Source organism: Hypomesus nipponensis, chromosome 24, assembly GCF_054491055.1.
Source record: "Hypomesus nipponensis isolate SF chromosome 24, ASM5449105v1, whole genome shotgun sequence".
Taxonomy (NCBI): Eukaryota; Metazoa; Chordata; class Actinopteri; order Osmeriformes; family Osmeridae; genus Hypomesus; species Hypomesus nipponensis.
Window position 1 is genome coordinate 4729007 of NC_140384.1, and position 13962 is coordinate 4742968.

The 13962-nt window shown below is 41.8% G+C and overlaps 1 protein-coding gene across 1 annotated transcript in view; it reads right to left on the reverse strand.

Annotated features, from left to right (window-relative positions):
* The window catches only part of mef2cb (myocyte enhancer factor 2cb), a 71746-nt gene that overhangs the window by 53640 nt on the left and 4144 nt on the right, over window positions 1–13962 (reverse strand). Inside the window, 1 exon segment of the mRNA XM_084690185.1 lies at window positions 8027–8156. The gene's annotated coding sequence lies outside the window, so the exon portion shown is untranslated.

A 13962-nucleotide genomic window follows, 5' to 3' on the forward strand; every position in this document is an offset into this window, starting at 1 on the left:
CAAATACGTAGGGAATATACTGTAAAACAATAAATAAATAATCAGTTTGTATACATTGATGATAAATAAAATATTGATCGATAAGATCAATGTTGCAGTCTCACCAAACAAATCCAGGGAAATGTAAACTGAAAATGCAGGCTGCTTAAAAATAGTAACAAGTAACATTGGTGTTTAAAATCTCTCTCTCTCTCTCTCTCTCTCTCTCTCTCTCTCTCTCTCTCTCTCTCTCTCTCTCGCTCTCAGTTTTTTCTTTGCTCAAGCAGTGTTCAGCCAGCCTTGTGTGTGACACATTCTTCACAGACGAGCCCTTGGTCTGGGAAGGGCACAGATGACGGTGGAAAGAAAGACACTTGTGGATTTTGGCAGGCCCGGGTAGTCTGCGTGTTCGTCTGAACATATCCCTTGCTTCTTGACTCGGACGTTTCAGAGTCAATTACAGAGATACAATGTTTTCAGCAGTGCCTCACCCAATCAGTGTCGCCAAGCCAGGCTTTTGAGATGCAGGGTAGTGGCTTCATTGCGGGACACTGAAAAAAGCCAATTTATCCATAAATCTGACTACTTGTGATAATTACGAAAGAGAAATGATTACAAATGTATGCCAGCTAAAATGTTTGACCACTGTATTGTGACTAACTGACAATTAAAGTTAAAATAAATTAAAAAAACATCAAATGAAAAAACTTGCACTGCCTGCCTGACCAAGCACTTTTAGAACCTCTGTGTTCTGTGGTCTCATGATGTGCTAAAAATAGCGGCCGAGGCTAGCGCCATGCAAAGCGGCGGCGTGGAGAGAGGCGGTGGTAGCAGTGGCAGCGCGGGGCTTTCAGATGGATGTTAGCCTACGTGAGTCCAGGGCACAGAGCTCTCTCTGTGTGTCTCTCCGGACCATGTTTCAGAATGACTCGGCTATGTTGCAGCCGTGACAAAGATAAATTGCAGGCACTGGAAAATATTTCAGGGCATTTTTTTCCCCCGTTTTTTTTTTCTTTTTCAAGCTAGCAGTCTTACCCTCAACCCCCCCCCTATTTTTTGTCATGGTAAAGTCCAACACTGCGCCCACTAAATGAGTCGGGACTTCTTAAGAGAAGAAGGCAAATTGGGAGTGGGAGTGAGTTGGGGGCGGGGAGGGGGGCGTCCGTTGCCAAAGCCCAGAATACAGATACAGGTCTGCTACTGTGTCGAACCCTAAAACATGGCTTCCATCTCTCACTTCATGTGCACTGAGCGCAAACAAGCCCTGACGACCCCGACAAACTGAGCCCTCTCGCCCCACAGAAAGAAAGTTAATTCCACACCACGTTTAGGGCAGGCACTGAAGACCCTTTAGAAGGGATGCTTTTGCCTGCTCTTCCACGCCCGGGTCGTATCTGCCATAAAACATCTATGGGAAAAAAAAACACGGAATCCCATTGGTCAACTACCAAACTTGCAGGGGCAAAATCCATTCAGGGGAGTCAAATGCAAACCAGTTTTCAGTCTCACGTACGCTTCACACTGAACACATACTGTATACCGTCAATAGTTGTGTTTAACCATATTTTCTTGTTTCAAACAAACACAATCCAACCTTGTCACAACACAAGGCTGTCCTCCCGTGTGTCTCTCTGCAGAACGAGCCAGTGTTTAACTTAACCCTTATTCAAGTCTAAATGTTTCTCTCACTCTTATCAACTGCAATCCTGTCCCTGCACTCCTCCTGCCCCGCTCTCTCTCTTCCAGCCGGCCAGGAAGGAGGCCTCCGGTCGGGTGAGCTCCATTTGTGGCCGTTGGAGCTGTCTCTTTAGGTGGGCTGCTAGAGTAAAAGCTGCTGATATGACGGTGTGGTCAGGAGTGCTGAGGTGTGCCCTGTGCATCTCGGACCACCCAGCGTTCGGCTGCCATCGTGACCGGGCCGGGGCGACGAAACAGGAAGCAGGAAGCAGGAGGCAGGAAGTCCTCCTCAGCAGAGAGGAGAGGGAGGCCTTTCGGGGGAAAAACGCCACAACATCCCCCGCCGCACGTCGTGAACTGGATTAACGCATGCCGCCTATTTCTCGATTTCTCTGCAAGTCTGTCTCTCGCCGTTTTTCTTCTTTTTTTTTGTTCGTCGTTTCTCTGCGATTCTGTGTCTCTCTTTGTCTGCGCTTTGGTCTCTATTATTTTCCCCCGCTGTCTATTTCTCCACTCTGTTTGTCTTTCAAGCCCTTACACTGACACTTTCTTCATCATCCCAGACATGAGAACCCACCCTCCTCCAAAAGAATGAAGGGAAGAAAAACCAGATACATGAATTTGTATTCAAATGCGGATGAGCTACCAGCACAAAACTCAGACAAACAAAAACACAAAAGCTATCACTATCAAAACACATTCACACAGACAGGCACACACACACACACACATACACACACACACACACAGGCAGAGAAACACCAAACAAAAAGCACAGCACAGCGAGATCTCTACTTTATGCAGAAATATTCTAAAATGTGTTTTACAATACAATTATACATCAAAGGATGAATCTATTCCTCTGTGATCTTTAACACCCCAGTGAACAAACCCCATACACCCTCTTCCACTTAGTGCGCACAGAGAAAGTTGCTGAACGAACGTCATTGCTAATTACTAGATAGAGACAGAGGAAGACTTTGCAGCGTTATGCAAACCAGGACACAACTTATATATGTATTCCAAAACATCATGAGGCATTCAAGGACTACATTATTTACTTGGGATTATTCTCTTAACTTTATCTGTAATTGCAGCCTAATAATCAGAGGGAGAAAATGCTTGTGGTAAATACAAACAGGAGAGGGAAAAAATCACGAACACGTTCAGCAGTTAGGACAATAAAACTCGGATCTGCGCTAAACGGATAAATAAACATACGCGGCTCTGATACTTTTCATGAGCGCAGTGAAACCGGTGCTGAGAGAAGAAGAGAAACACAGTGCTCCCACGGCGGGCCACAGAGGTAACACCTGCCCTCCAATAAACAAGGGTTGAGACCGAGGGCCCTCCAGTTATCATAAAACCAAAGTATTTGCATCTGCTCGAAAACAGCTAGAAGAAGAGAAGAAAAAGAAAACTTGGCAAGCTGTTCTGAGTCAAGGCTAACACTACAAGTACTGCACTGTTCATGTCGTATCAAATGGGGTAAAAAGAGGATATCCTGTCTTGTGTGTTTGAATGTAAAGTATGTGTTCTTCGAGTCAAAAATCCTGTTATTTATGAGGATATCTCCTCCTGGTGTAAAATGTGAAATGCTCTCCACAGTTGAGGTAAATATGATTCCCCTGAATTGCCTTCTATACTCTCCTCCATAAGCCGAAGGGCATGACGTGTAATTACTTCAGTATCTAGCGCCAGATCTTGCCAACCTGCAATCTGCAAATTAAAGTGTTTTACTGACGTTTAACAGAGCAAACTCTGCAAACTCCTTCCAAAACATTTTGTGACCATTACCCCAAAAAATACAGGTTTAAGCACAAAAATATTGGCTATTAAATAATTTGCTTAAATGTTAACACTTCTGTTGTTTTAATTTAGAACCACGTTTTAAAGAAGTAGCTATCCTTCACAAAATCCCACAGAAATATAAATTTTCCCTATTGCAAATGAAAAATAAATACATTCAGCCATCATTTTCAGAGTGTGTCACACTAACTTCAATTTTCCATGACAGATTACCCTATTCTACTGCCTGCATTCTTTGAACTGTGCTACAATCTGCTCATTCCAACAATTCACAAATATGATTCTCTGTAGAGAAAAACGCATGATAGCTAGGAACTCACTGTACACTGGACTGCCATGGTTGTGGGGTTACAGAACCAACTGATGGGGCCACAGATTCAGTCCCCCTGTATTAAGTAAAGCTTTGCTGAGGCCCCGGTGTACAGAGACGTGCCCCGACAATCGGCTCAATGCCCCGGCCAATCAGAGTGACACGTGACCTCCTAATCCCCCCTCTGTGAGAAGGGTAAGAGTTTGTTGTCACTGTTGGTTTTGTGAATTGAGCAGGCAAAATCCCCAATGATTGGTCAGGAGGGACAGGTCCAAAGAAAAACAGGAAGAACAAAGCTGTACAGGGAAAGCGTGGATAGAAGCGTGTGTGTGTGTGTGTGTGTGTGTGTGTGGGTCCGGGTGTGTTTGTGTGTGTGGGGAGGGAAGGGGGTGTGAGGTGTGCATTTGTGTCTGCAGCTGTGTGTGAGGGACTCTGAGATTAGCGAGCCGGGCTGAGAGAGTCCTCTCTGTGTAATCGTGTGTCCACATGCGAGTGCTCACCTTCCCCTGTGCAGATTAACCTAACACTAAATCCCAAGAGAGCAACAGGCGAGCGACACAGAACAACTTCATTTATGGTGAGGGAAGGAGAGTGGGTGTCCACAGTGTCCAGTTTTCCTTCACAGAGGTCAGTAAGACCATCTAAATTGTCAAATAAATATATGTCAGTGTAACTGAGGTTTTAAATAATGTACACAGACATTTTGACTTCAACTACAATTGCTCAAAGAACCGATACGGGGGCTAGCTGTACATACTGTAAGAACAGAAGTCTTCTTATTGCCAAGGAGTGGTGGCATGACAAAGACTTTCATAAAAGTGTCTGTACTTTTCCAGTCCTCGCAGTTATTGCTCATGCACAGAATTCTGGCAGCAAACCGATAAACACTAGCTATAAAATTCACATCACTCTTAATTGTTACAAATAAAACCACTTCATTTAACATTTTTCATTTTTAACTATTTATACCAGTTTTTAAAAACTATAACTGTAACTATGACACAGCCTAAAAAATGACAAACTGTTTAAAAAAAAAATCCTGGTATACATGTTTCTTTGTTTTTTTGTTTTATCTGCCTAAATTGAGTAAGGTTATAATGTTAAATTACTTTGAATCTACCAGCATTGCTTTAACAGTGACCTTACAGTTACAGCTTCATCCAGTATACCACGGCAGACTTTAAACGTTGGCCATAACGGTCTGATACTGTAGTAAACTAATTTTAGTCCATGCTCACACTGTACAGGCAATTCCTTTAAATAAACATTGCGTCTCTATGATAATAACTTCATTAAATTCTCACTGGTTATTTAAAATAGTATATCCCATCATCACAGTACACACACATAATAATGACACACAACTGTGCTCCAGTTTTCCAGATCATCAGTTCTCTAAAAACCCTGATACCTACAACTACTGAGATATATTGAAATATGATGAACAGTTTTGAAAGGCTGCATCTGTCTTGTTTATTTTACCTTCATATAGTACTGTGCCTCTGTCATCTTCAGTCTTCCAGATTTGCATTCGTCATACAGTTACACGCATCACCTCGGTTTTGAAAGACTGTCTGGAAGTTTTAACATGTTGCTCCTCTATCTACCTAAGTACAGTAACAGTTATTAAGCTGATTTATTGGATTCCCAAATAAATAGTTTATTTTAGAATAAATAGTGTATGCCAGAAGTGCATTGGTCTGGGAGGTTAAAATAGCTATAAAAAGAGATCTTGTCTAATTTCTTTGCAACGTTCTAAAATTCGAATATGTTAGACCAGACTATAAATGTAGTAATAATATAATTGACACGCTTGTAGTTTACCGCTCAATAAAAAAAGAGAAAACTTTTACACTGCTGAGTTGAAAACGACTAAATGCTATTACTTAATAATTTAGTAAAGACACATTGTGGACGTCTTCTGACATGTGCCGTGACATTTGACAGTTAGCCAGATACTTTCCTCATGGCCTTTTGGGGAATAATTTCTGTGTTTCACCAAAATGTGACACTTGAATGAGATGAATACGATATACATTCAGTAGCCTAGCTCGTGTACGCCTGTGGATACGACGTTGCAATATTATGGGAAAGAAACACTGCAAGGTCAAAGCAACTGTAACACACCAACAAAACCACGAGACAAGAACTTGAGTGTCCTAATAGACCGCAAATAGCAATGTTGTTGCTTGTGTATTTAATTAAATGACACAGTAGTACAGCGACGATATGTTCAGCGTCACCCTATCAATAGGTGCAGGGCAAGCTCGTTTCTGTAGTTTGTTGGAAGCGAGCGCACCTCAAAATAGCACCCAAGTTTCCCGGTGATGTCAAACTGACACATAAATACAGAACAGTCTCTGCTTTAAACGTGATACAGCGCTTTGTCTGAGTATGACAATGACATTGACTTATGTAGGGGCACGTTACTTACTTTAATATGCATGAAATCTGTCCGGTAAGTAGAAGATGTCACAGCGGTCTCTGGCTGTTTCGTCCGGCCGAATATTAAGCGTCGAAACCGTTAGGTACTCAGGATGGACTTCGCAAACACGCTCTTAAATCCAGCACGGAAGGAACATAACTCATAGAATAACGGCACGGAAAAGTATCTATCTCTAAAATGACATAAACACTAAATGGTTTCTCGTGCTTGACAGTGTATGTGAGGATAGCGAGGTCTCCAACGAAGAGTCGGCGAAAGAAGGACGGACGAGCCGTGGACGTCTGTATCTGATGATGTTGAGGGCTGTTTCTGTTCGCTCCCACAATCCTGCCCGAGTCTCTCCCTCACCCTCACCCAACGCGAGGAGAAATAATCGGTTTTACTTCTGAAAGGGGGCGGGCCTAAATTTCCCAACTACTTTAATGAAAGCGGCATAGCACTAATGCATTATTATCTTGAACCCGATAAAGTGGACGGACAATTAAGCACTCTGAGAGCACTGTCACAGAATGATTACCGCGACTATGCGCTTTAACTGAATAACCGTGGAGGGTGCGCTTTCAACTTGTGCAGCTGGACACCTAATGAAATTCAAGTGACCCAGTGTGTTCAAGTGTCGTCCTTCTTGTAAAACTAATAGCATTATGCACATACGCTAATTAAACCTTCAAGATGAATAATGCATGCATTGTATTGGATGCAACATATGACACAACAAAGTCCACTTTTGAAATCGAAGAAATAATAAGCCTAATAACACTAATACAAAAAAAAACATCAACACTATTTGGCTTATTACTAAAAATAATACCAAAGATAATATTATTGATCATTGTTTCAGATCGTTCCAGATAATTGTTCCAGATCGCTTAAAAGCCTATATAGCTTTCCATGGGAAAATTCCCTTCTGCCATCTTAAGTGAACTGGTCTCCTTCTCATTTGTCTGTCATCCTCTAGGATACAACTATCTCAACAGATAAGGCCTGACACAGACAGTAAGCATGAGGGAATTAGCAAGTGCTATCCCCCAAACCAAATGATTTCAAAACATCCACTCAATTAGTGTGAAGATAACAATGAAAACAGCAAGTTTGCCACTTCAGATAAGACCAGACAGCCAGCCTCTTTTCATGAGATATATCACTGATAGGCCTGCTAATACCAGGGCTCTATTATAGAAACATTACATGCTTCGCAGTTTGAAGTTTCTTGTAAATCTCTTCAGTGTTCCCTCTTTGAATCTCTAAACACTGTTGACTACACCCGAGACTACCTTGACCCAGGTGAACAACATGGTGGCACGCCCACTCTATCCAGCCAGGCGAGCCGTCGCCTCAGCAACAAGAGAGTCACGTCAGATGGATGGGCGGAACATGAAATCAGTTAATAAATAAATCAAGCCGGCTAATCCGCTTGACGGGCGGACATTACAGGCCGTAACCTAACCCCACGGTGTCCTGTAACCCGGGAAACCACCTTCACATCACACGACCCTTTAATCTTTAATTGCATTTCCTCTGGCCTAAACCCCATAATAATCCATAGGTTCTAGTCTGTTAGACGCAGTCGGCCCCTCGTGGAATACAACAGTTATCCATACCAGTGCAGGTCATCGCGGCTGCTGACACACTGAATACCCTCACCACAGTAAACATTGAACACGTCAACCTGTAATCTGTTGTCGGTGGGCAGTTATTATGACAAGTGGATTAACTGATGGGGATTTGTGAACATTTGCTTTGTTATCGATTCCGCGTCAGCTTTGTGACTGGAGAGATGATATGTTACAGATGGCTGTGCTCACCAACATTCACTAGTCCTTCTTCTTCTCCTCGCCTCAGCCTCAGTGTCCAATTGTCTGTCTCGTGCCTTCTGTCAGTGTTTCATCAGGAAGGTCCTCATAGGTTACAATGCTCCAGGTCGTCTTCGGTTACCTGGGGAGTCAAATCAGCCAATGTGAACAGGAGGCTTCATTGAGGTGGTTGTGTGGGTGTGTGTGTGTGTGTACGTGAGTGTGTCTTTGTGTGCTTGCAGGACACATATAATGTGTGAAATGTGCACATAAAGTGCATACACATATGCCAAAGTTATAAACCTGTGACAAAGGCATTACTAAATCTTTATCGGTTCTACATGGTAAACATGTGTTATGCAAATCTGACAGTGAGAGCGCACTGATATCATCCTCTTGAGCTACCCAGTGTTGAAATCACAGAGCCAGACATATCACAGATATTACACCAGGCAGCATGGTAGAAATGGCTCAAAGCATGATCCTTATTAGCACAATGACAATGTATATATAACCTGTAGTGCGGTTTTTAGAATGTACCATCATCAGAAACTCATTTTAGAACGGGTTATAACTAGGTAGCCTATAGATTGAAGTTTCACTATTGACAGCAGGGACTTATGCCCTAAACCTGTCAAACTCATCTGTCCATCACAAGGTAGAGGCTTATTATTGGAGTCAAGGAGTTACATTATATCCTAACCTACTTTTACATTCAACTGTCATCACAAGACCAAGACCGGATCTAGGCCTACCATATTAACCATATCACCAAAATCACACACTGACCCATGGCTACTTTAGAATTTAGTTTGACATGAATTTGGGCGCAAAATACTTTATTTTTTATATAGCTTTGTGAAACAAACATTACATTTAACTCATATTGTGATTCTATGGAGTTAGACATGAATTTGTAAATTCGTCACATGCCTGGTTTGTTTACTATACAATTCAATGAGCGAGTGATCCTCATTATGGCTCAGACCTAGCCAACTTTGCAATGGTTAGCTAGCAAGCTAGCTCTGACTAAGGCACCATTTTAAACTTACAGTTTGCAATTTAACGTTAACTATTATCATATCAACAGATAGCCTGCTCTGTTTCATAAGTTGTGACTTATAATGAAAAAACTAGGTGCGCAGACTGCGCCCGCCGAAAATGACAACCCAAAGTTGTTTTAACCTAACAGAGTCGATGTTTTGAGAAAACATTCGGGGCTCAAGCCCCACAAGCCAGCCCCCGCTTGTGAAATGTGGGACCGTTTTCAAACGCGGGGTGAATAGATTACGTTAGTTTGGAATCTTTTGTCGCACACTGTGCTCACTATGTTTTCCAGTTCGCACATATCTATTTTTAGAGGTAAAAGCGAGTGAAATACTCGCACTGTAGAGCCCTGGGAACAGGCCGCAATACACTGTAGATTTGCTAATGATAAAGATGGGTGGGCATAAAGCAGGTGCTTTACATCATACTGATTCCGTTTTTCGAAAAGAGTTGAAATGAAAACAATGGAATTAATGTGTAGCCTAACTCATCCATGGTCATATACGGCCTGTAGGAGAGTAGAACTTGGAAACATGTTCATATTAGCAGCAAATAGCGACAAAAAGCCCAGCAGGACTGCAAAGAGAAACACATTTCTTTTGAAAAAAAGCGTTTGCATATCCCGCAATTAAATAGCTTTTTCAAAAAAGCTAGAAATGAAGCGAAGGATGCCAACGATAGCTAAATTCAGTCTGTGAGCGAGAGAGGACATTTTCACAACTGAAACGTATGCAAAATGAACACAGGACAACTGTGGGTCAGAAGAGGCTTTCTGCACTGTCCTTGATGGCCATTGAGTCCAAGCTGATGGGGGAGCTGAACTTAATCTGCGACTTGGCAAAGAAAAAGACAAGAGAGAAGAACTTCAAAAGTAAGAGTTTTTATGCTACCTGTGAGTTTGTTTGATATGCTATTTGCATAACAGTTGTATTGCCTGTATTGTGTGACGCTGCAATAGGCCTGTGTGTGAGTTAGTTTGTCAAGTTGCAGTGTGTTTCCCTGCTCACTTAATGACTGTTTTTTTGCTACTTGCACTCATCTGTGTTGTGTGATGACATTGTCGTATCTTCAAGTCACATTTCAGAATTACTGGTGTGCTTTCTGCTTGGGTGATTTTCAGTGAACAATATATTGCCAGTCTTGAGCCATACACTGCCTTGAGATGATTGAATTAATTGTATCATTGTCTTGTGATTTGTAAGTGAGATGGCAGTCCTTGGTTTATCAAATTGGACAGGCACACTTGCTGCCTGCTGAGCTGGACTAGACATGCTTGGCTGGAGGTTCAAATAATGAAGGTGGGCCTTAACATTGTGTGTGTGTGTTTGTGGAGTCTGTCTGGATGTCAATAGCTCTGTTATCGCTGCCTTTGGAGGGGGGAGGGGGGGGGGTGAGCTTCAGTGCCCAGGGGCCCTTTGGAGGACTAATCCGGCCTTGCACAAGACTGTATGGTTCCATACAGGACTTCCTGTTCCATCATGCTGCAAATTTTACCACACTGTTGATCTCCCCCAATCTTAACACACAGCTGATACCTTCTCTCGGAATGCTGAATATTGTCCGTTAACAAGCTAACCGTATTTGAGCAAATCTAATTCAGCCGGCTGCGTCATGTCAAGATTTACGCAGGGTCAGGGTGCATTCTTATATTTACAACTCAATAATACATGACATGTGACAACAGACACACAAAAATGACACATGTATAGACAAAGGATTTGGCAATACACAAAGCAATAGATAATAAGTGCGTTAGGGCTTATGGTCAAGCTCGGACAAACTGGGCAGGCCTCTTGATTCCCTCTCTAGTTTTTGTTACTCCTTTCTAGTGAGGGAAATGCCAACCTGGATGTGTTTATGATTTGGGTGTAGTGGGTAACTTCAAAGGCATGTGTATAAAATCTCTGATTTGCCAGCACAATTATGTAATTTGAAATATGTCACTCCGTATACAAACACAGTAGGCTTTGAGTAAATGCAATTGCATGAGGTTTGGCATCTATCGTGCATTGAGGGGAAGAGGAAAACAAAAAAATCAAAGATTGGATGTAAGTCAAACACACAAGTGTGGTTTACTGATATTGATCTTGCTTGGATTGTTTCTTAAGCCTCTTCTGGCAGTAACTTCATAGCATGTGTCACACCAAAATGGCTTGCCTGAAAATGTGTGTGTTTTTTCTAACTGAAGAAAGAAGGAGCAAGGCTGCCGCTCCCTGAAAGTGAGATAAACACAAACACATTTTTCCTGGGTAAAAGAGAGACTAGCCAGGCTGGGCTGCGTACGTCGCTGTGTCGATCACAGTCACGAGAAAAGACAATCTGCCTGTCACACTTGATGATGTTGTCAAGCACTCAGCCCCATTCAGCCCCACTCCAGAGAATCAGTAAGCTATTGTCTGAGAGACATATTTGAAGATCTGCAGGCTCTGTGTGAAGGGTTGTGTGTTTCTGTCTCTCTCTGTATCTTATTCCCTAATGAGTTGGAAGGAGACAGGTGGTGTTTTGACATTGGATTGATTTTACATGATTTGACGACCAAACACAACAGAGGGGGTTGGAAGAAACCAGAAGGCCAATAACACAGAGGATGTTGATTATATTACTACACTAGTTTGTGTTTGTGTGTGCATGTGTTAGTGTGTGTGTGTGTGTGTGTCATCCCTGAATTAACAGAGCTATACCTTTCTGAGTTGGCACTCCCAGAAAAAAATTAATCTAATTTCATACGTTGACTGATAGCACTTTGAATTCACAATGTGTTTTTTTTCTTCTAATCATTGGCTTTTGATGTTACGACAGTAACTCCTCAACAGACTAGAAGAGCAATCACCAATATAAAGATATACCCTTTCCTCCTCTCCAGTGTTTGTGTAAGTGATCCAAAGCATTATAGTACATATTATTTTGTCAAAATTCTTAATATATTTTATAATGAAACATGGACGGGCAATATCATTCCTAATTACAGTTGTAGAGGGGTAACACAAAATATACTAGGTAATTGCAGGGGCAAGGGTGAGAAAATACCCTCTTAATTAACTGATGCTTAACTCACCTCAGTTAAAACCATAGAAAACTGACAGGAGTGCTAAATATCTAGATCTATTTTATGTACACATGCTAATGAATTTTCCATGCTGAGAACCCCCAATACACTATACCAGCTAGAGGTCCCCCAAGAGAAAGATCCATTTTACATACAGTACAGTATCAAGAGAGAGGGAAAAAAAAGACTCATGCAACTCTCCTTTTGTGATTCTATTCATGAATGTTGACCATATTATAATTGCACAAAATATATTTGCACTGTACCCTCTATATGTTCTTAATGTAGTCAAATCAAATCACATTTATTTGTATATCCCTTTTTACTAACCTGCCCTTTGCCTGGTTATCAGCTTTGGTTTGTGTGCATATCCATAAGAACAGTGTAACATTATTCCTACACCCATGTTGACTAAACAGCGGTATAAAAAGTGTGGAGCAATAACACAAGGCCGGCAGACATTGGTCTCTCCCTGTGACTCTCTCAGGAGACAGCCTGTGGAGCCATGGCAACATTGTCCTTTGTCAAACTGGTGAAGTTTAGCTAGTTTTTATGCTCATTGTGGCATTCATTTGCCTATAAAGCCATAAAGAGTTTGAATTCAGCCAGCATCGTTTTTCCGGGTGTGGCACGAGCCATCAAAACTGTATTGTTCTTTAAGGTTTCTACTTTCACGTCCAAAATCCACACTGCCAAGATGCATGAGAAAAAATCGTGTTGTCAGCTTCTTTTAGTGTGATAATCTTTCACATCTGCTTATCACATGAGTACCATGAAACACGAAGGTCTATCTCACCTTTTGACCCTCTTATGATTATGCATTATTCACATCTTGGGCTTGATGCAACAGCAAGTGAAAAAGTCATTTGCATACACAGTAGTGTTGAGCTAACAGCGTCCAAACGCGACACCTTTGATCCATTATTGATGAGGCACAAGCAGCACGACAAGCCCTGCCTTTGTTCCGTGCGACGGTCCTGTTACATCACAGGAAAAGCCCCACAGTCCTGTGACTGAGCTTGCTGGCTGAACTGCCCCGGCGCAGGACAGATGCTACCGCTAGACCTGTTGATTCAAATCAAACATCCTCACGTACCTCCCATCTCCTACTCTATAAAGGATTGGATAGTATTTACTGAATGGAATATGAGGGCAGTAGGTCATTAGACCGACACATACATTTTGAGTTATATTATTATTCAAATGATGACAGGTATGGGTGTATTCAGAAGGTAATGAAAGGACATTGACTGCCTTTTATCTTGGAATTACAATTCACTGTAAAGAGGAGGAGACCTCTGAGAAAAGGTCAGCGTGTGTTTGTATGTGTGTGTGTGTGTGTGTGTGTGTGTGTGTTTGTGAGTGTGTGTGCGTGTGCTTGACCTGCTGTATTTATCAGTATTGCCTGTAGGGGTGCACTAGAGCCTTATCAGAGCTGATTCACAGGTTTTCCATCAATTATTTAATATGTTCATATTTACTGTCCATGTTGATTGTGTATCTGAAACTCTTAATCATTTATGTCATGCAATAATTACATTTTGTTGGAAGGTATTCAAAAAATTACACTAATTCAGATCCAATTGTTTGAAACATTCCAAAATGATTGTGTTTCATATGTTCTGTTGTTTGAAATATGGAAATGTTTTAAAGCAAAGCTACTTTGCCATTTGAACCTCACAATCTCCTCTTTGGCTCCCCTTTCTCCAGAACTCCACAGCATTTGGGAGTGCCATGGTTTGCTCTCTACATTTCAGGCTTTCACTCAAAGTTCCCTTTGTCTCTAGATTACTTCATGAGAAAGAAAAAAAAAAAGAGTCTCTCTCCACTAATGATTTTTCCTCTTATTGAAAAG